The sequence below is a fragment of the Monodelphis domestica genome, chromosome 5, assembly GCF_027887165.1.
Source record: "Monodelphis domestica isolate mMonDom1 chromosome 5, mMonDom1.pri, whole genome shotgun sequence".
In the NCBI taxonomy this organism is placed as follows: domain Eukaryota; kingdom Metazoa; phylum Chordata; class Mammalia; order Didelphimorphia; family Didelphidae; genus Monodelphis; species Monodelphis domestica.
Genome location: NC_077231.1, coordinates 308,832,749 through 308,856,409, shown reverse-complemented (window position 1 = coordinate 308,856,409; position 23,661 = coordinate 308,832,749). Strand labels below are relative to the sequence as shown.

General features: G+C 50.1%; 1 protein-coding gene across 1 annotated transcript in view; it reads left to right on the top strand.

Annotated features, from left to right (window-relative positions):
• The window catches only part of CREB5 (cAMP responsive element binding protein 5), a 486,453-nt gene that overhangs the window by 104,729 nt on the left and 358,063 nt on the right, over window positions 1-23,661 (top strand).

Sequence of the window (23,661 nt, the reverse complement as noted above, 5' to 3'; positions counted from 1 at the left end):
TTGCTAAGTCATTTCCCTCTCTGGGCTCCGGTTTTCCTACCTATAAAATGGAAGTGGTTGTCCTCAGTGGCTTCTGAGATTTGTCCCAGGTCTATGATCTAAGGAAGATGGGCTTCCATATGCTAACTAGAGGTCTTGAGAAGTCAGAGTCCAAGTGGAGAAGATGCTCTCTTTCCTAGTAGATAGATGGCTCAGTGGGTAGAGCTCTGGGCTTGGAGTCAAGAAGACTTGAGTTCAGATCCAGCCTCCAAATACCTCCAAGCTATGTAGTGAGTTCCTTAACTTCAGCCTGCCTCAATTTCCTCATTTGTAAAAAAGAAAAAAGTGCAATAAAAGCACTTCTCTCTCAAGGTTGTCGTGAGGACAAATGAAACTATTTATAAAGTGCTTAGCGAGGTGCCTGGCACACGGTGGGCACTTCATGAGTGCTTGTTGCCTTCTCCTCCTTGCTGTTATTAGATGCTCTTCGCTAGGGTGCCAGGGTTTCTATAAGCAACAGTGTCTTGCCAGCAGAACTCTACGGCCTCTAAAGGAAGTCAACATGGCATCTACTGGGGTCCTCCAGTTATTCTGGGGTGACGGTATGAGAACATCACATCTTCTGATCTCCGTTTCCCCTACTCACCATACCTCCACAGGGGCAGCTAGGTAGCAAAGTGGATAGAGCAGCAGGTTTGGAGTCAGAAAGACTTGGGTTCAAATGTGGCCTCAGACCCTTCCCAGCTGGGTGACCCTGGGCAAGTCCCTTAGCTCTGCTTGCCTGGCCCGTACCGCTCTTCTGCCTTGGAGCTGACACTTGGCATTGATTCTGAGACAGAAGGTAGGGGGTTAAAAAGAGGGTGTTAGTGGGGTGCCTGGCGCAGAAGAGCTCCTTCTTGGACAAATGCTTGCCAAACTGGATTTGGACTGGATATGGAGTGAATTCCCAAAACTATGAGGCACTCACTGTATTCTGGGTGTTTAAATGAATCAGGAGGTAGATACCTGGCACATGGCGGCAGCGGGCATTAATTGTTGTTATTCAGGCACCTTCCAGCTATGTCCGTCTCTTCGTGACCCCATTTTGCTTTTCTTGGCAAAGATACTAGAGTGGTTTATATTTCCTTCATCAGATCCTTTACAGATCAGGAAACTGAGGCAAACCGTGACTTGCCCAGGGCCACACAGCTAGTAAGTCCGAGACCGGATTTGAACTCACAAAGAGGCGTCCTTGTGACTTTGTAGCATCCCATCTGCAGCCTCAGTCATTAATTGCTGTCCTTTGAAAATGCTGGAAAATGGAGATGTTGAGAATTTCAAGAGTCTCCTACAAGTTTATCCATCCCGACAGTGACGACGACGACGACGACGACGACGACGACGACGACGACGACAGGAGCCCATGGAGCATGGACTGGCCTCCCGGCAATAGCGATGATGTTACCCCCTGGGCGATGGTCCATGGAACACGGCGTGGGAAAGCAGAGGGGCAGGACAGTGCCGTGTCCCAGGACATGCTCTCTCTGAAGCCGCTGGGAAGAGGCCTCCTCTAGGATCGTCGTTACTTTTCAGGGTGCTTTAAAGTGTACAAAGTGATTTCCACACAGACGCATTTGAACCCTTCGCCGGCCCTGTGAGCTGGGCTCTTATTGTTCCCCTTTTAAGCCTGAGACCCTAAGAAAAGCCAGGCTGGGGACGTGGGGATCAGGGGGTGGCGTTCTGTTCGGTTAAGAGCTTTTGAACCCTGGCCACGTCCTCCAATTCCTGGGCCTTTCTTTTCCCATCTGTGCAATGGGAGGGTTGGGCCAGACAGACTCTGAGGCCCCCCCCCATCTATGATTCTGCCTCCTCTGAGCTCTCTCGGGGCCCCGGGGGCTCCTCCTTGTAGTGGCTGCTCACGAAGGCCCTTCCCTCCCCCAGAAGCTCTGGCGTCCAGCATCCTGGTGTGCCGCCTCTCTTTGGGACTCACCCTTTGCTCCTTAACTATGGGGGGTCCAGGAGGCCCAGCGCCCGCCTCGACGCCATCCTGCGAGGTAGATGCTATGATGATTCCCATTTTACGGGTAAGAAAAACGGAGGCAGACAGAGATGAAGTGACGTGCCCTGAGTCACATGGCTAGTCAGTATCTGAGGCTGGATTTGAACTCGGGTCTTGCCACTCTAGCCTCACCCCTTGTAAAAGAGGGCGCCCTCAGAACACTCCTTCCTCCCACCACGTTCAGGCTCCCCGTTCTGGGGGTGAAGAATCCGGCTTGTCTGGGCCGGCCTTCCCATCAGGCTGATTTACCCTAGAAGCGAAGGAGCCCAATCGAATTATTTGGCCAGGACAGTCCTCTAAATCGATTTGGAGGCAGACAAGAGGGCGGCTTCTCCCCACCCCCTCCGAGGTGGCTTCTCTCCCAACCCCCGCTCAGAGGCAGCTTCTCTCCCTCCCCTGCTCCCAGGCAGCTTCTCTCCCTCCCCCCCAGGTGGCTTCTCTCCCTCCCCTACTCCAGGAGGCTTCTCTCCCTCCCCTGCTCCCAGGAGGCTTCTCTCCCTCCCCCCCCCCCAGGCGGCTTCTCTCCCTCCCCTGCTCCCAGGAGGCTTCTCTCCCTCCCCCCCAGGTGGCTTCTCTCCCTCCCCTGTTCCAGGCAGCTTCTCTCCCCCCCCTCCCAGGAGGCTTCTCTCCCCCCTCCCAGGCAGCTTCTCTCCCTCCCCTGCTCTGAGGCAGCTTCTCTCCCTCCCCCTGTTCCAGGCGGCTTCTCTCCCCCCCCAGGCGGCTTCTCTCCCCCCCCCAGGTGGCTTCTCTCCCCCCCCGGCGGCTTCTCTCCCCCCCCCCCCAGGCGGCTTCTCTCCCCCCCCCAGGTGGCTTCTCTCCCTTCCCTGCTCTGAGGCAGCTTCTCTCCCTCCCCCTGTTCCAGGGGGCTTCTCTCCCCCCCCCAGGCGGCTTCTCTCCCTCCCCCTGTTCCAGGCAGCTTCTCTCCCCCCCCTCCCAGGCAGCTTCTCTCCCTCCCCCTGTTCCAGGGGGCTTCTCTCCCTCCCCCTGTTCCAGGCAGCTTCTCTCCCCCCCCTCCCAGGCAGCTTCTCTCCCTCCCCCTGTTCCAGGGGGCTTCTCTCCCCCCCTCCCAGGCAGCTTCTCTCCCTCCCTTTGTTCAGGTGGCTTCTCTCCCCCCCCAGGCGGCTTCTCTCCCTCCCCCTGTTCCAGGCGGCTTCTCTCCCTCCCCCTGTTCCAGGCGGCTTCTCTCCCTCCCCTGCTCTGAGGCAGCTTCTCTCCCCCCCCAGGCGGCTTCTCTCCCCCCCTCCCAGGTGGCTTCTCTCCCCCCCTCCCAGGCAGCTTCTCTCCCCCCCCTCCCAGGCAGCTTCTCTCCCTCCCCTGCTCTGAGGTGGCTTCTCTCCCTCCCCCTGTTCCAGGTGGCTTCTCTCCCCCCCTCCCAGGCGACTTCTCTCCCTCCCCCTGCTCCCAGGCAGCTTCTCTCCCTCCCCCTGTTCCAGGGGGCTTCTCTCCCTCCCCCTGTTCCAGGGGGCTTCTCTCCCCCCCCCAGGTGGCTTCTCTCCCTCCCCCACCTCCCAGGCGGCTTCTCTCCCCCCCCTCCCAGGCGGCTTCTCTCCCCCCCCCAGGTGGCTTCTCTCCCTCCCCTGTTCCAGGGGGCTTCTCTCTCCCCCCTCCCCCGCTGCCTTTCCCATCAGGACGATGGGAGTCCAGCTTGGGCCGGGCTGTTGCCATCCCATTACCTGTCTGGAGGCAGACAGAGCAGGCAGGGCGGGGGGCGCCGAGCCAGCTGGGATGGGCGCGGGGAGGCCCGCAGGAAGGGCCCGCGGCTGAGAGTCATTGACAGACTGCCAAAGCGCTGGCCGAGCCTGAAGCCCGGCGATGCTGCCTGCCTGGATCCCAGCTGCGGCCGGTGCCCGCGAGGCCCGACCCCCTCTTCACGGAGCCCCAGGAAATGCTCTCCGAGGCCAGCGGGAGAAGCCGCCCCCCAACGGCCTTCCCTCGGCCCGCCCCAGCCAGAGAAAAGAAATCCCTGAAAGATGGAGCTCCGGGTCTAGGGCGAGGGGAACGCCCAATCCGGGCCGAAAGACCGAGCCGTGGAAGGCTGCCCAAGGCCAGGTGGAGAGAGAAGAAGCCACGGAGGGGCTTGCTCTGGGGGTGATCTTGGCCGAGTCATTGCCCTCATAGGAGCCTCCGCTTCCTCGCTGGGAAGATGGAGGCCGCCGGTCTGGAGGCCCTCCCACGGCCCTCCCAGCTTGAATCCGGGTTCGTGTGCTTCTCCCCCACACTCACGTTCCCCCTCACAATGTACCCCCACATGAGAGAGACACCCCCCGCCCACGCCCCCCCACATACACCCGGACAGCAAGGCTATTAAACTGAAGTCATGCTGGGTAGTGGACTCCGGAGCCCTGGACGGAAGGCTGGCTCGGGCCCAGCGAGGCCTTGGACCTCGGCCAGTGTCCCTGTCCGGGGCCTCGTCTCCTCCTGGGTCAGCGGGACCCGCAGGCCCCCAGGGCCTCCGGGCGACGGTCTCTCCCCTCTGCGCAACGTTTCCCCAGGCTGAAAGGAGGCGGACTAGCAGCGGGCCTTCTGGCCCCCGGGCTCCCCATGTACCAAGTCTGGCTGGGTCGGGAGGGAAATCAGCGGCTTCAGGAATCTGCCCACCTTCCTGTGGAGGGGGCGCCCTGCTGAGGTTTGCGTACTGACGGGGCTGAACCCCTCTGGCCCCGGGGCCTGGGTGCCTCTTCCCCCAGCAGCGAGGAGACGCGGCCCACCGGAGGGCGAAGCCCAGGGCCTGGCCAACGTCTGAACGATCTAGAGCCCCCCCCTCGGCCGGCGCCCACCTAGAGCCCCCCAGCGCCCCCCCGGCCGGCGCCCACCTAGAGCCCCCCAGTGCCCCCCCCCGGCCGGCGCCCACCTAGAGCCCCCCAGCGCCCCCCCGGCCGGCGCCCACCTAGAGCCCCCCCCAGCCCCCCCCCGGCCGGCGCCCACCTCAGTCACAGAATGCTTTGGGGAGGGGGCACATGCCCCGTTCCTCCAACTCTGGCCATCTCTGTGGATTGGCTAGGAAGGCCCAGAGAGCCACCGTGAATCCTTTGGAATTGGGATGTTCCCCCGTCCTGGGCTCCCCGTTCTTCCGCTCCTCGGGTGGGCTGCGGGGGGCCGCTGCTTCTTCCCCAGCCCTACTTAGCAGCAAAGCGCGGGCCAGGGTGTGACTAAGCAGCTCACGCCCAGCGCCCGTAGAGGTGGGCCCCGGCCTTAGCACAGCCAAACCTCCGTGATTGTCTAGAAGCTGCTCAGGGGGCCGCCCACCTCCAGCAGGGACTGTCCCCGCTGCCCAGACTCCTCTCCCTCCTCGCCCGCTCCTCCGAGGACTGCCCAGTTCTAGCCCACTCTCTCGATGAGGACGGGCCTCAGCCCCTCTCTTGTCGGTTCTCTCCTCGGCTCCGTGGGCTGCCTTTGGGGCTGCCATTTCTCACCTCAGTGCAGTGGGAGCTCCTCGGCGGCCTGAGCGCTTTCCCGTTCGTACTGGGCCGCCCAGCGAAATGTCTGCCAGCCGTGGAGAAAGTAGATTGGTGAGTCCTTGGTATTGGGAGCTTCAAGGCGAGAAAACTCCCTTTAGCAATGCAGAGGGACACCCTTGGACTGGCCCAGGCTCCGGCGGAGACCTGAGTCCAAGTGGTCTTGTTTTTGTGTCGGCTCTCTGTCCGCCACCATGTGTACACGTGGCACATGATTTGTTGCTGTCCAGTTGTCCCCCTTCATGCCCTCATGGACCCCAGCCCCCCATGCCATTCTGTCCCCCACCAGCTCCGGAAGTCTGTCCAAGCTCTTGATCACTGCCTCCATGCCGGTCTCTATCCATCTCAGCCTCTACTGTCCCCTTCTCCTTTGGCCTTTGATATTGGCCTTTCCAGTATCAGGGTCTTTTCTAATGAATTCTGTCTTCTCATTAGGTGGCCAGAGTATTAAGCTTCAGCATGAGTCCTTGCCCTTCCCCTGAGAAGGCAGAATTAATTTGTAAAGTATCGATTGCTTCGATCGTTGCTCCTCAAGGATCTTTCAGAAGTCTTCTCCAGAACCACAATTTGAAAGTGTCGACTCTATGGCACTCGGCTTTTCCCCCATGGGCCAACGTTCACAGCTATATGGAAAAGCCATGGCTTTGACTGGCAGACCTTTGTCAGCCAGGTGATGGCTCTGCTCTTTAGTGTGCTGCCTGGATTCGCCCTGGCTTTCCTTCCAAGGAGCATTCTTCTTTTAATTTCACGACTCTGGTCAACTCTGCCGTGATAGGTACTTAATTCGTTCTTGTTCGTTGATTGACAGAGAGATTGACTTCCTAATGAATGCCAGCAAGAGGGCAAGCTAGGAATTTGGAAAAGATGATTTGGATTTTGCCTGCTTTTCCAAAGGATCATCTTTGAGTTCATTTCTGAAGCACCCACTATGTGATTTTTGTCAAGTCCAAGGCCTTTGTTTACGGGAGGGAACTGAGTTCCAAGTGATTTACTCAGGGTCACCCCAGTGCAGAGCGGCTCTGACTCCCCATCCAGCCTTCTTTCTGGGGTCCCTACAGCTGTCCTAGTTTATCACGCGGGTTAGAAAGCAGCATCCCTGGCCCCACCGAGCACCATTTGGCCGCCCAGCTTTACGTGCTGGCACCCACTTTGGAAGGGGCCTCTTTGATCCAGAGATGCAGCTTGTGCAGACCAAGGTCTGAAGTCAGTGCAAGGCCCATCCACCATCTGCGACCCTGAGCACAGATCCCAGCCAGGCTCGCCAAATCCTGCCTGGGCAGATGCGGGGAGAAACTCATTTCTGTGGCTTGCTCAATGTTTGGGTGAGGCTTCCTGGGGCCCTGATAACAGCCATCTCAGTAGAGAAGAAAACCAGTTGTGTTTTTGCTGGGGATTTAGCCCTGATTGACTACAGATGATGGTGCATCGGGCTTTTGGAGGACTTGCTGCCCTCAAAGCAGCCGTGCTTCCCTCTGTGAACTGGGGCTTTTCCCGGCATGATTTGTTATGCACGGTGCTTAGGAATTTTCCAAAGGATTTATGAATGCAAGGTTATTGCTAGATTTTTTGGCACCATGGACCCCGGCATTCCGATCCCTCTGCCCTCTCTAACTAGGGCCATGGGGGAATCTGAGTGAAGAACCTGGGGAGGTGCAGCCTTCTCAAACGCACTTGGCGCTGCATGTGTGTGGGCTTCTCTGCCCTTGACAATGAGGATGGCTTGGTTTGGTGGAGATAGGAAGTTGTATCTAGAAATGGGCTGAAGAGCTCAGCAGTCAACAGAGGCCAAGGAGGTCTGATGCTACTAGGGACATAGAAGAGTGTTTGTGTTGCTTGGAGGTCCTATTGGGGGAAAGGCCAGAAGGGACTGGAAGAATAATGAGTCTTGAATACAGGACACAATGATTCAATGGAGCAAACCCTGGATCTAGAGGCTGAGGATGTGGGTTCAGGTCCTGTCCCTGACTCAGGGGAGGCCTGAGAATTGTTTTTATGTAATTTACAAGTTGTTATGTTGAAGGGAGATTAGGCTTGTTCTGTTTGGTATAGGAAGCTGCAACCAGGAGCTGTAGAGAGAAATTTCCAAGAAGCCTACCGAGGCTGGATGTCAGGGAATGTTTCCTAACCCATCAAGCTCCTTCCAAGTGCAATAGATGGCCTGGAGAGGGGCTGGGGCCGCCCTTTCTGGAGGTTTCTAAGTATGGATAGATGCACAGTTGTCAGATATGTTATAGCTGGGGAACCCTTTGGTGTTTACATTGGACTAGATGGCTTCTGGCTCTCCAAATCTATGATTCTGTAACTTTTGTTTACTTGTGTGTTCCTGGATGAATCACTGAACCTTTTGCCTCAGTTTCCTCATCTGTAAAATGAAGGTTTTGGACTAGCTAGCCTCTGAGGCCCCCTCCCCACTACTTCTCCAAACCTACAATCAACTCTTGCTATTACGAGCATTGATGCTGCATTCCATTTTGCCCCTGCCTCAGATGGTCATAGCAGAGCCATTTTCTGATCACCATCCCGAGGGGGGGGGGGGGGGGAGACTCTATTTCTCTGCATCATTGAGGGCAGTTTGTTGTTGTTTATGATTAGTCTTTTGTTTGAGAAGGGGACCGCCCAAGATCCAAGGACCAAAGTCCCCTCCAAGTAAGGCTTTTGGATTTTCAAGCTTAGTCATTTTCCTGTCTACATTCCTTCTGGGGTTCTCATGAGAAAAATGCTTAAACCCTGAAGGTGGCCACAGGCATCGGAACACCAATTCTTCTTTGCTGCCAGGCAGGGACTCTTCTGGGCTCTCAGAGATTTCAGAAGGTTCCCCCTCTCAGCCGGAATTCTAGGGCCCCCTGGTAGACCTGCTGCTCTTTGGGGGCAAGCAAACCTCCTCTGCCAACATTTCTGTTGGGATGCTTTTTTGGTCTTGAGATAAACTCAGATATATGCATACTCATGCTTGCATGCACATAAAATTATGTAATTGGATGTATTGTATGCATGGAAAAGAAAGGAGGGTGGGGAATGGTGGGAAAGAGAGGGAGAGACTTCCTTCCTTCCTTCCTTCCTTCCTTCCTTCCTTCCTTCCTTCCTTCCTTCCTTCCTTCCTTCCTTCCTTCCTTCCTTCCTTCCTTCCTTCCTTCCTTCCTTCCTTCCTTCCTTCCTTCCTTCCTTCCTTCCTTCTTCCTTCCTCCCTTCCTCCCTTCCTCCCTCCCTCCCTCCCTCCCTTCCTCCCTTCCTCCTTCCCTCCCTCCCTCCCTCCCTCCTTCCCTCCCTTCCTTCCTTCCTTCCTTCCTTCCTTCCTTCCTTCCTTCCTTCCTTCCTTCCTTCCTTCCTTCCTTCCTTCCTTCCTTCCTTCCTTCCTTCCTTCCTTCCTTCCTTCCTTCCTCCCTTCCTTCCTCCCTCCCTTCCTTCCTCCCTCCCTTCCTCCCTTCCTCCTTCCCTCCCTCCCTCCCTCCCTCCTTTCCTTCCTCCCTCCCTTCCTCCCTCCCTCCCTCCCTACCTCCCTCCCTCCCTCCCTCCCTCCCTCCCTCCCTCCCTCCCTTCCTTCCTTCCTTCCTTCCTTCCTTCCTTCCTTCCTTCCTTCCTTCCTTCCTTCCTTCCTTCCTTCCTTCCTTCCTTCCTTCCTTCCTTCCTTCCTTCCTTCCTTCCTTCCTTCCTTCCTTCCTTCCTTCCTTCCTTCCTCCCTCCCTCCCTCCCTCCCTCCCTCCCTCCCTCCCTCCTTCCCTTCCTCCCTTTTCTTCTCTTCATAGTTAGATAGCTAAATGGATTGATTGATTCCCCCATAGCTCTTCAAGGAAAAGGATCATTTAATTTTTCCTCATCTACAATCTTAGACATAATACTTGGCACATAGTAAACATTTAGTAAATGACTGTAGGATATAATTGGAGAGGAAAGTAGGCAAGGTTGGCAGCATGCCATATTTGAAAGAAGGCAGTACTTAGAGTCGGGAAGATCTGGGTTCGAATCCTGATTCTGAAATACAAATTTTTGGCCTTGGAAACATCCTTTAATCTCAGCGCCACAGGTAACTCTCTATATCTGTAGGTTGTAGGTTAATGGCAGAACTGCATGAGTTGGGGGAATTTCATGCACAGATAGGTTAGAGCATATCTTTGGCACACATATACATACCTTCATATACATTTATATGGAGTGAGTTCTGAATTCAGTATGTACTGTTTGTTTAAAGGAGATTTCCTACATGCTTTCATGGAGGGTCTGTCTTCCCTTTATGGAAACTCTTTGCCACCATGTTTCTTAGAGCTGGATTCACTGCATCCTTCGGGGTTCTCATTACTTTCTCCTGAGGGAGCACCAGATATCCCTCCAGGAGAATTGCACCTACTTCCTGTTGAGGCATTAAGAATGAGTATAATTGTCCAATTTGTAGCACATCTGAATAACTCCATTTCTCTCTTCATTTTCTTTTCAAAAAATGTTCTTTCTCTCTTTTTTTTTAAAATCCTTACCTTCCATTTAAGAAACCAAACTGTGATTTGGTTTCAAGACAGAAGAGCAGCAAGGGCTAGGCAGTGGGAGTTAGGTGACTTGCCCAGGGTCACACATGTAAGAAGTATCTGAGACCATATTTGAATCTGGGACTTCCTGTCTCTAGGCCTGGTTCCCAATCCACAGAGCCACCTAGATGTCCCCTCTCCTTTCATTTTCTTTTTAAATTTAATTAATTAATTTAGAATATTTTTCCATGGTTCCATGATTCACGTTCTTTCCCTCCCTTCCTCCTCCCCCCTCCCGTAGCCAAATCACAATTCCATTGGGTTTTACATGTGTTATTGATCCAGACCTATTTCCATATTATTGATATTTGCACTAGGGTGATCGCTTAGAGTCTACATCCCCAATCCTATCCCCATTGACTGGTGATCAAGCAGTTGTTTTTCTTGTGTGTTTCTGCTCCCACAGTTCTTTCTCTGGATGTGGAGAGCGTTCTTTCGCCTGCGTCCCTCAGAAATGTCCCGCACTGCCTCTCCCTTCATTTCCAAGACGGATAATTCCCCTTCCCTCCTGGGAATCCTTTTTAAGACATCCTTCTCCCAGGGTCCCCTCTGATGGTGAAGGGTTAACACATTGCCCAATGAAGGCATGAATCAGCCATGAGCCTTCCTGCCTTTTTATCCTGTTTCTCAATTGGGAAAGGAAGAAAGAATTGGAGTTGGCTTCTTTCAGAGCCCCTCCGATCAGGAATGCTGCCCTCAGTCGCTGTCCCTCTCCTGGCAGCTGTGCAGTGATTCGGTATCATTGGGTCAACTGCAAAATCAAGCCTGGCCTCTTAATTACCTGTTCATATTTCAGCAACATGGAGCGGCTCGGCCCATCCAGAGGGGATAAACCTTCATTGTAATGGATTTCTAGTAAGACTATCTCTGAGATAAGACGCCAAATCTTGGCTCTGGCTGAACGGTACCCTTGGCCATTGTACACCCATTCCGGGCTCCCCAGAGCCGTGTTGTAAATGGATTCCAGGATACATGACTGAGTAATAGGATACATTTTCGAGTAAGGTGCACTCCTGCCTTATTTATGAAGATAGACATGCTGGTGGAAGGCTTAATCACAGCTGATAAATCATTTTAAGAAAGCCTATTAGAACCATATGCTGATTCTGTGCATTAATACGCTGTGTCTGGTTCTAGTCTACTAAGACAGGGTTTTCTCCCATGCTCTCCGGGTCTCTCTAGCCCAGGCTATTTATCTGTTTAAGTGGTATCACTTGTGTGAGGGCATTTATCTCTCTAAGAGGTGCCATTAATAAAACAAGGTGAAGGGGGAAAGAGGGATGGAAAAAAGCGAGCCAGGGCGTCTAGACTTCTGGGGCTGCAGGAGAGTCGGGGTCCGTGTGCCCGTGTGCTTGGGGTCTTAGGAAGACAAGAAGTGGGAAAACCTGAGAACAGGAAACATCTCAATTAGTGCTTCAGAAGGCTATGGATTGGCCTTTGCCCAGCGCCAGGTAGGCATTTGGGTCCAGGTGGCTACGGTAGCACCCAATGTTAAAGAACTCTCTGAGGTGCTGGGATGGGGGTGGGTGGAGATTGGAGAAGTGGAGTGGAGGGGGAGGCTGACATTTGGTTGACTCTGCTTTTCCCAAGCTAGCCTGGGTTTGCCCCCCAAAACAGGTTCCTGGGTTCCCTAATGAAAGCCACATTGGTGCCTGTGCCCTGTGCCAAGCTCTGTTTGCGGCCAATTGCAGGGGTCCCTCCCAGATCTTTTCTATTATTCCCCGATTATCTCCCTGCTCTTTTTATTATCTTGCCAATTTCCAACGCTAATAATTGTGTGATTTATTGTTTATTTATAGCCCAGTCTACCACTTAACTGGCTTATTTAATGGATTCCCAAACAGTGACAGCTCTTACTAAGTGACTGGGCTGCTTTCACCTTCCACAGCAAAGCCATCTATTTGTGTTTGTCCCTAAGGACTCTTAAAGCTGGGCTGTGGGTCCCTTCCACCAAAAAGGAATAGCTTTCTGGCCAAAGAAATAATGCCTATTGCATGGAGGGAGGGAGAGATTCTCTGGCATCGATATTTATTTAAGGAAATTATTGTGTGCTTTGGGATTGCTCAAAACAAAGGGAAGGACTATGGACAAACATTTCTAGTTGGACAAAGCTGTTTGGGAAGGAGTAGAGAGCCTGGGATGGCAGGGAGGCATTGGAAGAGACCCTAGATGAGAACTAAGAAGGCCTGAGTTCAAATCCAGCTCTGCCACTAGCCATTGTATGGAGTCCTCTCTTGTTTCCCCACATATTTACTCCTCCCACTGACTCTCCTCTCCACCCTCCCCTTCCTCACCTATTGAGGTCTGGGATTTATCTTTTGTTCTGTATTTCCTGACTGCCTGATCTGACCAAGTTCTACTTTCTTCAGAGCACGGAGAGAAGCCTGCCGCAGGCAGCTCAGCCCCAAGGGTCAAGTTCAAGGTTTAAGATGGGTTGGCTGGACTTCACAGACAATCCAGGCAGCCTGGTGGTGGGCTGGCCGAATGTCGGTCACTTGGGAGGCAGGGGGCAATGGCCAGATGCCTAGAAATATGGCTTTGGCCTTCCTGGTTCCATTGCTAAGGGTGGAGGAGATTATGCATGCCACCCCCCCCATCCCCGCAAAAAGGAGTTCAGTTACCCCTCAGCTTTGGCTACTCAGCAAACCTCTCCCTCTCCCAGACACAATTCTGTCCAGCTTTTCTTGGGGCCCAGGGGCGGATTTTTCGTCCTTTAATTGATTTCCTGTTACATTCTCTAAAGGTTTGGCCTTGACCGATTCATACCCCAATGCTATAATGAGATGCTTTATATACTGATCACTTCATTTATGCTCTGAAGAAAGGAAAGAGCTTATCTGAGGATGTAAGAAGGTTGAAACTCCCTCCATCCCTCCCTCTCTCCCTCTCTTCTTCCCTTTCTCCATCCAAGAATTCTTTCAACAGCATCAGCCAGCATTTATATACTTGTAAAACAAACAGCTTCACATACATTATCTCACCTATTACAATATTCTTGTAAGGGAGGGACTATTATTTTCTCTATTTTACAACTGTGGAAACTGAGGCTGAGAGATTACATGACTTGCCACAGCTGTTAAGTGTTTGTATTGGGATTTGAATTCAGGCCTTCTTTTTGAGAAAAAAAAATTACTCAAAGATATTTTATTTTCCCAATTACATAGGATAACAATTTTCAACATGCATTTTCAGAAACCAGAAGATCCAAATCTTCTCCTTCCCTCCCTTCCCTTCCCCTTTCTGGAGATGGTAAGCAATTCTGTCTGGGTTATACATGTATGATCTTGCAAAGCATACTTCCATTTTAGTCACTGTTGGAAGAGAATCCTAAACAAAGCCAAAACCCCAAAATAAAATCTTAAAGAAACGAATGTGAAGTCTAGTCTGCTTCGATCCACATCTGACTTGAGGGCATTCCCTCTCAAAGTGCTTCAGGACTGTCCTGGGTCTCTGCCTTGCTGAGAGGAGCCAAGTGTTCACAGTTGGCCATTGTCCAATATTGCCGTCACTGGGCACAATGTTCTCCCGGTTCTGCTTACTTCGCTCCGCATCAGTTCCTGCAGATCTTTCCAGCTTTTTCTGAAGTCATCCCACTCCTCATTTGTGATAGCACAATAGTATTCCACCACCAACATCTACCACAGTTTGGTCAGCCATTCCCCAATGGATGGACATGCCATCAATTTCCATTTCTTTGCCACCACAAAAAAGAGCTGCTGGAAATATTTTTGCACAAACAGGTCCTTTCCCTCCTTTTATGATCTCTTTGGGATATAGTGAACTCGGGTCTTCTGACTGCAACTTCACCAGTCTATTTGCTACCCCCAATTTTTATCAAGTATTTGTTCTCTACAAGGGCAGCTAGGTGGCACAGTGGACAGAGCACTAGACCTAGAGTCGGGAAAATCTGAGTTCAAATCTGGCCTCAGACAATAGCCGAGTAATTCTGGGCAAGTCATTTCACCCTCTTGGCTTCAGTTTCCTCTTCTGTATAATGAGCTGGAGAAGGAAATGGGCAAACCACTCCAGTCTCTTTGCCAAGAAAATCCCAAAGAGAGTCATGGAGGTCTGATACAACTAAAGTAACTGAAAAACAAGAGCCTGGGAATACAATCGCCCTAGGGAGATCATACTTATCTTCAAGGGGCTTACATTCTAACAGGGAAGACATTGTATAGCCTCTGAGATAACTACAGAATACACACACACTCCCTCTCTCCCTCCCTCCCTCTCTCCCTCTCTCTCTCTCTCTCTCTCTCTCTCTCTCTCTCTCTCTCTCTCTCTCTCTCTCTCTCTCTCTCTGTCTCTCTCTGTCTCTCTCTCTGTCTCTCTCTGTCTCTCTCTCTGTCTCTCTCAATCTCTCTCTCTGTCTCTCTGTCTCTTTCTCTGTCTCTCTCTCTCTCTCTGTCTCTCTGTCTCTCTCTCTCTTTCTCTCTCTCTCTCTCTCTGTCTCTCTCTCTCTCTCTGTCTCTCTCTGTCTCTCTCTCTGTCTCTCTCTGTCTCTCTCTCTCTCTAGAGAGATATATATATATATATTGGGTGGGAAGGAGGTATTAGTAAAACCTGAATTAAGAAGATCTACTATGGGAGGTAGTCTTTGCACTGAGCCTTGAAGGAAGCAAGGAGTTCTAAGAGGTAGAGATAAGGAAGGAGTGTCAATGTTATCCCAGAGGCAATAGGGAGTTACTGAAGTTTCTATGCAAGTCTAAGACTCCCTCTCTCATCCCTAATACATCAGTCTCAAGAAATTGTTTTTTTTTTTCTGGGGAGGAAAGGATGCTTAGGAAGCAACAGAGCTCCAGGATGGATGTATCGTGACCTCTCTATGGAAATCTGTTTGCAGATAGACAGGCCCCTAGCCCTATATGGCCAGATGAGTCCTGCCCAAATCCAAATAAACATTTAAGGCCATTCAAAACCATTAAGATTTTTTCCCCCTCTGGCTTGAGGTAAACCAAATAAACAAACCTCTTTCCCAAAGAGATCCAGTTTTTCTGCCTTTCCTAGTCAGCAAAGTGAAGCTCTCAAAGGCTGAATCTCCCCTAAGTACTTTCTAATGGGTTCATTTTTCAATGTATTCTGCTTTTGAGACTTGACATTCACGCTGCTAATAGTCTTCCTTCAAAGTGTTGACACTTGAGGGGCCTTTGAATGGCTTGAGAACATTTTTTTTAAATAAGCAGTGACCTTCATGGACTCTGTGGGCAACCTCCTCAGGCCACTCAGATCCATCTGGCCGCCATCGTTCTGTGGTATCCTCCGGTCCCTACTTATGGGAGAAGGACATGAAGGAAGAGGTCGAAATAGCTCTTGAGGACCAATTTTCATTTTAGTCTTTTGAATTCTGATGCTCATTTTCTGGAGAAATAGAACTCTAAAAAATATTGGTGGAGCATGGGGAAAAGAATGTTGCCCCCCGCCATGGTTGCCATCACCCATGATCTTGGGTAAATCACTCACCTTGCCTCAGTTTTCTTCGTGTAGAATTAGAGGTTGGCACAAATGGACTTTTTTTCCAGCTCTCAAATGATGCTTTGGGAATTTTACTTTTCCTGAGATGAAAGGGAAAGCCTCCATTTCATTTCTCCCCTCTCCTATTTGTGGACGTCAGCATTCTGCCCAGGTCTCATTCCTGGGCCCAATCAGTGTTAGAATTCCCCACTCCATAAAACGGGCGCAGAGGGTTGGATGGCTGCCATTCTTAGCTGGTGATCCCTTCTGATAGAACAGCACCATCCCCCGAGCTTTGCCTTTATTGCTTTCCAAAGTTGCCCAGGGAGACTGGAGCCTAGAAGAAGGAGTGGAAAGTACTCTATTTGGAAGCAGAGGACTTGGGTTCAGATCCCGGCTTTGTGGCTTTGCCCTTGTCAAGTCCCTGAAACTCTGTGACTTACTTTTCTTGCCTCTAAAATGAAAGCTGTTAGGGAGCCGTCTCCTTCCGAGGTCAGAAGGGCCCTCCAACTTTCATCTTGTCTGCTTCCTTCATTTTAGAGTGATGAATTGGAGATGTGGAGCCGGGAGGGAGCTCGGAGACCCCTTAGACCAACCCTCTCATTTGACAGGTTAGGAAACTGAGGCCCAGAGACATTAATGATGGTCCAAATGTCCACCCAGGATCCTAGACCCAAGCCGGGAAGGACCTTTGAGGCCATCTAGTCCAAGTCCGTCATTCCTCAGACAAAGGAAGTTGTCCAAGGTCACACAGCGCTGGGGATGGAGCGAACGCAGGACTTTGGGCTTGGAATGCGGGATTCTTTGGCCGGATCGTTGTCCCCCGGCCCGAAGGTTCTGCCTGTGCGTGCTGGTGAGGGCTCAGGCGAGCAGCCCCGTATTTCAGCGGCCAGGAGGTTGGAGGACGGTCAGAGTTTAGCAGGGAAAGGAGCCAGCCTCTGGATCGTCTGCAGTTTGGAGCCTGGGTCCTGTTTCCATCGCATAAGTGTGTGACGGGCAGGCTTGATTCACAGACCAGCCACCCTCATGCAAGGAGCCGGGTTCCAACGTGTCCACCCCCAGAGGACCGTGAAGGCCTTGGTTGTCTACTCTCCGCGCTCTCCTTGGAGAAGAGGGAAAGGATTGATGTGAGGAGGAGGCTGGGACAAGCGGGGGCTGGCATGAGAGCTTGGACGGAGAAGGCTCCCCTTGGAGGTCTCTGTGGGCAGCAGAGAGGAGGAGGTCGGGGAGCCATCAAGGGGCACCGTGCCGAGCTGGACAAGATGAAAGATGCTCCCCCTCGCCGCCAGCTGCTTGTCTCTTTTCTGGACTCCCCCATAGAGGGAAGAAGGAAGGGAAAGCAGGGCTCATCCCAGAACGGTGCACCCCAACCCAAGCCACGACTCGGGGTGGGACGAACCCAGGACTTCGGGGTGGAATGCAGGATTCTTTCTGCCAGGTCGTTATCCTGCCTCAGCTGGCCCAGAATCCATCCGAAGGTCCTGCGTGTGCATGCTAGATCCGTGCCAAGGCGAGCAGCCCGTATTTCAGCGGCCAGGAGATTGGAGGGCAGAAACGTGTGTGAGGAAGGGAACGAGCCTCTGGATCTTCTGTGGGCTGGAGCCCCAGGCAGAGGAAGGAGCTGGAACGGTCTCCTTCTCGCTCCACTCGAGTTTTTCCCAGGCTGTGGGACCCCCAATGTGAATCCTTCCAAAGGTCTAGGCAGGCTGGTTTCTCTGCAGGAAGAACCAGGACAAGATTAGGGCAGAGTGCCCCATGGCTCCTGCTGCTGCATCCCCACGTGCTGGACTCTCCGGGAGCCTTCGCCTTTCCCTCTTTCCCTCCTTTCCTTCATTTTCTGCCTTATCGGCTCTGTCCGTGTTTAATCCTCTCAATTGGAAAGAGCTGCCTGGGCGCCCTCCCCCGGAGCTCCACGCTGGCCATGGCCTGGCATTGGCCTGACCTGGGAAGAGTCCCCACTGCATCTGGACCGGCTCCTGCCCCTCCTTGCTGGGGGGGGCTGACCAGAATGGGCCCAGTCAGAGTCCCCTGGATGTCAAGAGCTGTTGATGTCCAGGCAGGAAAAAGTGTGACCGAAAAGCTGAAAAAACAGATGATCACATAAAAGGCCGCCTCTGGGGAAGTAGACCATTAGTCAGCCTTATTTATTTATTTTTCCTCTGCTGCGAGGTCCACTCTGAAGGAGCTGGGATTACCATATAAAAGGCAAAGCGAGAGCTGACCTTCCCTGGGATTGGGAGAAGAGCTTTATCCTGGATCTCTGCCACCTGCGATCTGTTTATGTTCCTCACATTACGGAGCCTTTGAATGCTCTGCCTGGAATAGGCCAAGTCCCATCAGAAGTGTGTCTCAAAATAAACAGCCTGAGCCTGGCCTGGTGCTCTCCGGAGTCGTCCCCTCTCGTCCCCTCGCTGGCGTTTCTTTCCTTTTATCCCGATGCGGGCCTGAGACGGAGGACGAGCCGTGGCATGGCTTCCGGGGGAGAGCAGGCCTTCCTTCCGGGGAAATTCTGGAGGAACTACCGTGGGGCCAGGGAAAATCCGCCCCGTTTCCTTTGGCGTGGGAGAGATTAGAAATGTCGAGGGGCCGCCGGCCCGTCCCGGCTGCCCCTTGGGCCAGAATGTGTTCTGAAGGGCAGGTGGGCACCTTTTTACCGAATTGAAGCCAATAGGCGGATAGAATCTTTGAAGGAAGGCTCTTCTGGGAGCTCACCAGGACACCTTTTGGCTGATGGCCATTGAAGATGTCCAGATTTTATTTGCATCTTTTCTCCAACAACTCTTTTATATTGTGTGGTCAGAGCGTCCCAGGGGGTGGGGGTGGGGACCTTGGGCCATGATTCTGGCTTCACTCAAGTATTAGACGAGGCTATTTCTGCCAACTGGCTGGGGAGGGAAGAAGGGACTCGACCTGCCACCAGAGAGACTGAGGTTTGAGTCATCACCAGCTTTGTGACCATGGCCAAGTCCCTTCTCTGAGTCTTAATTTATTATCTGTAAAATGGGAACGAAAGGCAATGTGACATGGTGGATGAGGGGCCAACCTTGGAGCCTCTAAGACCTGAATTGAAGTCTTGACCCTAACCGTAACTACTTTTGTCATTGTAGACAAGTCACTTAAGTTCTTAATGCTCCAGGCAAGTCTCTGATTGTAAAGTCCAGAAGAATGGCCAGTCTGTACTTTCATGTAAAGAGTTTCCTAGGCTGACAATGTTATGGTCAGTCATGGGAAATATCTGGACTTCTTAGTATGGTAGAAAGAGCACTGGCTTTGAAGGTAGAGAATCTGGGTTCAAATCCTGCCTCTGCTATTCATGGTATATATACTCACTTCCTTCTCCTTATCTATAAAATAAAGGGGTGCAAAGGGTTCTTCCCACTCTAGAGCCATGATACCATGTGCCAGGTACCAGGTTGGACAGTGGCGACACAAAGATGAAAATTAATGAACCTATAAATTGGGTGACAATATTGGAGTTTCTCAGAGATTTGTTGAAGAATCCAAAGAGAGGAAATGTATCAGTTTCAACTGCATCATCATCATCATCATCATCAATACTTAAATAAATAAATGAATGAATAAACAAACAAACAAATAAATGAACAACAGATCCATTTTTGCTGAAGACCAGACATGGAAAGTAGGGACTCATTCACCACGTCTCGATAAATGTTGATCAGTGTCCTTCAGTCTCCAAACAGGAATTAAGGTCTAATGCTGTCTCAGCAGAGAGTGTCTTGGATTAGGAGAGAGGCATAGAAAGAAAAGAATTAAGGCAGTGTGTATCAACCTCTGTTTAGGGTGAAATATCAGTTTTCTCTGAGAAGATTTTGGGCCTGTTGATCATTTGCTTTCTGAGCTATGTGCCATGAAAATACCTGTTAAAATGCTGCCTCCACAGGCATATTTTCCTGTGTGAAAATTGTCTCATTTTCTTCTCTTCCAATCATCCTCCTCCTTTCCCTTTATCTTAGAGGTATTTCAGTTCCTCTCCCATTACCCTAACCAGATTTTATTTCATTTATGGGTGCCATGAATACATTTCAAGGCTGAAAAGGCTTCCTGGCCACTTTTGTCTGGGAAGTAAGGATGATGAAGAAGAACTGTGATGATGGAGATGATGATAAAACAATTTAGAATCAAAAGACAGTGTGGTGTAGTGGATGGTGAGAAGATCCTGGAGTCAGGAGGTCTTGGGATCAAGTCCTGCCTCTGACATGCTGGCTGTGAAGCCCTGGGCAAGACTCCTAACCTTTCAGCCAGAAGGGGCCAACTTCAAGTTCCATTGGTAGAACAAATTCCCCATTTTCTCTAGACTAATTAAAATCACAGAATTGCTGAAATGACAAGTAAAACTATATAGGCTCATAGCAAGGGATCTCAGAGGCTGATCAGCCCAACCCTCTCATTCATAGAGGACGAGATAAGGGCCAGGATAAGTGACTTGCCTGAGATCATAGAATTGGTAAACATCAGTGATGGAATTTGAACTCAGGTTCTCTAACTCCAGATTCTGTGCTTTTTTTTTTGCTGTGGATGATTCCCTAACTTGGCTTTTGATTTACTATAAAAGCATTGACTTAATAAAGTTCACAGGACTGTCAGTATTCAGGAGACTGATTTTCCTAGTCTGTGGAAGGTATATTGAGGATGAAGAAAGAAATGTTTCATTTGCACCCTTATTTTGGACATGGTATACAGAGTTTTAGCAGCAGCTTTGTCTAGGAAAACTTTTCGTTTGTTTAATAGCTTTGAAGAAAATGTCATAGCTGACTGTTTAGAAAAGAGAAGATTCAGTTTTGGATTATGAAATAAACCACCGAAATTTAAGTTTTTCTTTAAAAAAAGAATTAATTCAAGGTCACAAAGTGTATTAATGGCAAATGGAGAAAAGAACTTTGAAATCCTGCTGCTCTCTTTTCTGTTCTAATGGTTTCTTCCTTTTATTGACGTCTGCCTTCCTCATAAGAAAGTGAACAACTTTGGGACCTTCTATTAATAACTCACATTAGAAAGTTCCATGAGGGTTTCCTGAAGGGAAAGGGTGAGGCCAGAAGAGAGATCTCCTTGCTAGCATATTGTCCATCCATTCAGAACCTCAGAAAAGCTCAGGGTCAAGGACATTTTTATAGGTTTCTCAACTCATTCTGAAAAGAGAAATTGTTTTGATTGTACCTTTTGTTTCAGCACACTCTTGTAGGCAGCATTTTCTAAGAAGTTTCGAAAACATTTCCTTTCTAGTAGGTTTGGTCCTCCTGTATGACAGGGACCATCTTTAGTCTTATATTTCATGGGGCTTAAATTAAATATACTCATTGTTTCTTCTTCTGTAATGTCCCAAAGCAAGAATTATGAGAATTACATGAAATTCCAACCCTGGGTTCCAAATCCTGTAGGAGACAACCCAAGCTGAATTTGCTGCTGTTTCATTAATTTTGTGGAACTAGTCTATTAAATATTGAGTCATCTCTGTCTCTCTCTTTCTCATTAATCTAAAAATATTAAAATTTGATTGCTCTTTTGCTTCAACTCACTCTTGTAAACATTTTTTACTTCTCTCGCCTTTTCTACCTCTCTCTTCTCATCTTTTTACCTCTTCCTACCCCTCTCTCTTACTCTTTCCCTCTCTTATTTCCTTCCTCCTTCCTCCCTCCCTCCCTCCTTCTCTTCCCCTGTCATTCCTTCCTCCTCTCTTCCTTCCCCCTTCCTTTTTTCTCCCCTCTCTTTCTTTCCACCTCTTTTCCTCTCTTCCTCCCTCTCTTCCCCTATTTCCTTCCTTCTCTCTTTTTCCCTCTCTCCCCCTTTTCTCCCCTTTCTTTCCTTCCTCCTCTTCCTCTCTCCCTCCCTCTTTCCCATCTCTTTCTTTCCTCCCTCCCTCTCTTCCCCTCTCTTTCCTTCCTGCTCTCTTCCTCCCTCCCTCCCTCCTTTCCTCCCTCCCTCTTTTCTCTCCTCCTTCCCTCTCTTTCCTATTCTTCCTTCATTTTTTCTAACAAAGGCTCCTTAGAGCAGGGAGACAGATCAGACCTTAGGTCTCTCACACTCGATGATAGAACTGTGCCTTGCTGTTTCCACTTTACTCTCCCTGGGTCTTCTCATTCCAACTCCAGAATCGCCAACCTAACTCCATGAATAGCATCACATTGACAACACGGGAGTGAAAAGAATCCTGGCAAACCATGTTTGAACTCCCCAGGACTAGAATAGACCGTGCCCTGATCCCACTGCTCCTCCTCACTGTGTATTGTCTCCCTATCCAATTTGCTGGAGAATTTCCCGCTGGCTCTTGGCTCCTTCCCAAATTGGAGTGTAATCTTTAAAAGATTACACCGTGTAATGAAGAGACAAGGGAGCTCCTTATTAACTGGTGTGGCAAGCAAGGCGCCTGCTTCTCTTCTAGGAAGGGCAGATGGATGGATGGGCTCCCTGGTTCTGAGCCCTGTCCATTCTATGTTCTCTCTTAGCCCTCCCTACCTTGTTCCCATCTCTCAGGGAAGGGGGACAGCCAGCATGGAGAGCTCCTCTAGATTCTGGGGGGGAAGGGGGTGGTTGGTTAGGAAGTAATAATGAAGGCAATTACTCTCAGAATTTGGCGGATTACATTCCAAGTCAGACACTGCAGTGGACGGAAGGATGCTGTTGAAACTCAGATTACATTTAGTCCTTCCTTATTCCTGCCTCCAACCCTTCCATCCTTCCCCAAATGGAGATAAATTCATGTTTTCATTCTTTTAATTCTATTTCTTTATAAGGATATTTCAAAGAAATAGATGTGTATAAGCAGATATATGTGAAATCTTATTCGTAAAGAAGAAAAAATCTCTATCTCTAGATCTAGCTACCATGTTATTTTTCATTTCAATTAAAAAACAAAACCTCTTACCTTCTGTCTTAGTATTGTGTATTGCTCCAAGGGCTAGGCAATGGGAGTTAAGTGAGTTGGCCCACCTAGCTAGGAATTATCTGAGGTCAAATTTGAACCGAGGACCATCGATCTCTAAGTCTGGTTCTTAATCCACTGAACCACCTAGCTGCCCCCTATCTTGTTAGTAAAGAGTGAGATTGGGGGTCCCTGCGATCCTTTGGGAGTAGTTCACAAGGCTTAAACTATTTTCATAATATTAAAACATGATTTGCCCACTGAAATAGTCTTTCCTTTTCTACCTACATGACTGTGTGATGTTATTTTTTCTTTATGTAAATTCAACCAAAAGAATCAATATCAAATGCAGAGGCAGATGTGAGAACTGGCCATCTTCAATTAAGCCTGATATTAAAGAGTCTAGACTTGCAAAAATATATAAAACTGGGGACCACTGTGTGGTTCAATGGATTGAAAGCCAGGTCTAGAGATGGGAGGTCCTAGGTTCAAATCTGGCCTCAGACACTTCCCAGCTGTGTGATCCTGGGCAAGTCACTTGACCCCCATTGTCTAGCCCGTACCACTCTTCTGCCTTGGACCCAATACACAATATTGATTCTAAGACAGAAGGTAAAGGTTAAAAAGTACATAAAACCATGCTACTCTTCTCACTATTTTAAAATGTTATTATTTTTTTCATAAATTTATTACTATGATAACATGAGGGAAAAAAGAATTAAATTCATGAGGTCCAAGATCTAGAGGAGTTCTCAGATGTCATGTAATCCAACCCTGTCTTCCTTCATGCCCATTTCACAGTCAAAGCTGAGTGACTTATCCGTAATCACACAGGATTTGAACCCTGGTCTCCCAGACTCCAAATAAAGCATTCTATCTGCTCCATCATATTGTGTCTCCATTTTTTCAGCAGTCACCCTAGACATTCTCATTTTTGTGGTTGTTTCAGCTGTGTCCAACTCTTCATGACCCCATTTGAGGTTTTCTTGGCAAAGATGCTGGAGTGGTTTGCCATTTCCTTCTCCAGTTCATTTTACAGATGAGGAAACTGAAGCCAGTAAGATATAGTGACTTGCTTAGGGTCTCACCTAGTCCATAAGTGTCTGAGGCCAGATTTGAGCTCAGGTCTACCTGACCCTAGGCTCTAGTGCTCTATCCACTGCACCACTTACCTGCCCCTCAAATTCTCCTAGTATAATGCAGTTTCAACATTGGATGGTTCATCAAGGACCATCTGGTGTAATAAATCCAGAAAATGAGGGGGGTGGTCTGGAGACCCTCTAAGATCCCTTTTAGCCTCTTATCTATGATCCTGTAACCCAAGAAAAGAATCTTCACTATTTCACT